Genomic DNA, 3,229 nt, shown 5'->3' with positions numbered 1-3,229 from the left:
TACATCTCTTTAAAAAAAGTTGGTTTCTTTTGATGGTTGCTTTTCCTTGCATTCAATACTAAAATGTGTTTATTTGGGAAGTTTGTTGTGTGGCATTATTCTGTAGTAATGCCCTTATATAAATATAAACGAATAATTATATTCTTGGGTATAGAAATTTCCCTTATGAATTTTTTACACATTAGCTTCCTGATAAAATTCTTGTAAAAGATTTTTATCCTATTCTGAATTTATATATATATATATATATATATATATATATACACATAATAAATATGTATTATTGAAATTCTGTTGCTGTCTATATGTGAGCCTGGTTGACAGGGTGCAATGATATTGCACTGACTCATAGTTAGTGCTTATGAAGACTAGTGATTATAATTATGTTACGTTCTAATGACCAGTTATTTGTCCTGGTATGGCGAATCAGAATTATGAAGCCTGTTTGTGTGTGTGTGTGAGAGAGAGAGAGTGTGTGTATGTGTGTGTATATATATATATATATAGTAATAATATTAGGGAATAAAAATTTATTCCAACCTTACAGGCAAAAATCGGTATATTACACCAGGTTTCCTAATATATAATATATATGTATATAACTAATTAAAAGACGAACCACCACTCTACAACTCAGCATGGATTTGGACGGTTCTGAGTTGTAGAGTGGTGGTTCGTCTCTAAATTAGTTATATATATATATATATATATATACATATATATATATGTTGTTGTACTTGGGGATGGTCATATTGCCAGTTTAGCCAATAAAAACACACGCACTGTATATTTGGTGTTAATTTGCTTCAGCTTTATATTACATTAATCTTAATCTTATTTCGGCCAGAGTTCTTTCGTCACACTTCTGTGACCTCATCAGTGGTCCTTTGTTTCCTTCCTTCTTATGTGTGTCTCACCTTGCTAAATATCAGCCATTTTGTATTTTGTATTCCTATTGTATGTGTCTACGCATGCGTGTCTTTCAATGTGTCTGTGTCTTTTGTAAGTGCATGTGTGTATGGGGAGTGTCTGTATCACCTATATACTCTGTTAATATATATATATATATATATATATAGTTGAGATGTTTAGAATTATTTTATAAAAGTCAATGTAACAAATATAAAATACTTATTCTGTCCGATTAAAGAAAAAAAAAAAAGTAAAAAGAATCTTTAAAACAATTTCCGTACTGTTTCCACTTTTACTTTTTACCTATGTATGTATATGCATACACACAGGTATATATGCACTTATATACATACATATGTGTGTATGTGTATTCATGTATATTATATATATTTTTTTCTTCGGTTAATGAGAGATGGAAGATACGAGAATTTTTATTAATCACTACAATTGTTTTGATGCATCTGGCATCAATCCCGTGAGTTTAAGGTGGTGTTTCAGCATGGCCAGGGTCAAATAACTGAAACAAGTAAAAGATAAAAGAAATATAATATAGACATATATATACACATTCATATATATATATATATATATATATATATATATATAATAAAGTAAAGTTGTGGAATACCGTACGAGTGGAAATATATATGAAAGAAGGTTCGAAAATGCACTTATTTTTTAAAAATATTTATTTACTTAACCAGTTTCACTTTTTTAGAAAAAGATTATCAAAAGTCTTTGAGAATAATAAAAAATGTTAAAAAACAGTTCGAGTATTAAAATGCATATATACATTCTTTGATGATAAAATATATATGTAAAGTGTGTGTGTATATGTATATATGCATATACATACACACGTGTGTGTGCATATTTATATATATGTATTTGTGTGTGTGTAAATATATATATATATATTATTTTTTTTTATTCACACATATAAACACATGGACACATAGACATACTTACAGTCTGAGGAAGCTGATCCTTGGCAAAACTTTGAAGCCTTTCTCAACATTTTGTTTTTAAAAATAAATGTTATACTCTACTTAATATCTTAAGTGGTCTTTCAATTAATGCCTGACTTTTTGGTATGAATATATACATTAAACACACACACACATTATATATATATATATATATATTTATATATACCTACACACATATACATGTATAATGTTGTTTGTGTAATCCAGGCAGGACAAGTTTATCAGTTGCATTTAAATTAGCTTAATATTGAAGCGAAATAAATAAAAATAAAAAATAAAAATAATAGTGTCTCAGAGCTAAAATAGAAAATTACTATTTGTAAATCTCTCAATGAGAGACGTTCAGTAACAATACTCTAGAGTAAAGATTATTTGCCAACATAATGTGGCAGTTGAATGTTACTGCTATTTAACCCCAGGAAACATCGTCTCTTGCTGGCTATATGACACACTATCTGTGTCCTTATATTTTCGAACATGGGAGTTTAGCATCCCCACTCAGCACAAAACAATATCTGTGTATCGCAATTTCTGAATTATTTCCGTTCATCAGGATAGAATAACTTTGGCTAGAGGTGGCGTTGCTAAATTCTTGTTTGTAATATATAGTTTTCAAAGTGACACACTGTCACTGATCTGATAAAATAGAAAATTTCCCTTTGTTAATATCTCAACGAGATATATTCAGTAACAGTACTCTAGAATAAAGATAATTTGCCAAGATAATGTGGCACTCGGACTGCATACCTATTAGTTTAGGCTATCTAAACACTTGATCTTCTGTATGTATATAATATTATTGTTCTTTCTTGCGAAATATATAGAACAGTTTAAGAAGTGCTCTGGTCAAATCCAAGACAAAAGATAAGAATTAATATACATTCTCAAATTAGGCAATCATACTCATACAATTATAAATTTGACTTAAAATGTGTATACATATATAATACATATCGATACATATGAATAGTTAAAAAAATATTTATAAAATATATATATATATATATATTTTATTTTTATGTATATTTATATATATAGTTATATTTTATAAATATTTAAAAAAATATGTGTCTATGTATTGATATAGGTATACGCATTATAAGTTGAAGTTATAACTGTATGAGTATGACTGCCTAATTTGAGTTTATATCTTAATTCTTATATATATATATATATATATATAGTGGCAATATACTGCACGATAAAGTGAAGTATATTGCCACTTAAGAGTGGCTGACCCCTAGGGGTGGATGTTACTGTAGTGTGTCGATAAGCCAGCTGGAGGAGATGTCCTCCTGGGGCTAAAAGCAACAGTAACATCCACCCCT

Source organism: Octopus bimaculoides, chromosome 23 (assembly GCF_001194135.2).
Source record: "Octopus bimaculoides isolate UCB-OBI-ISO-001 chromosome 23, ASM119413v2, whole genome shotgun sequence".
NCBI lineage: Eukaryota > Metazoa > Mollusca > Cephalopoda > Octopoda > Octopodidae > Octopus > Octopus bimaculoides.
The sequence above is the reverse complement of the archived record's forward strand: the minus strand, read 5'-3'. Positions refer to the sequence as shown.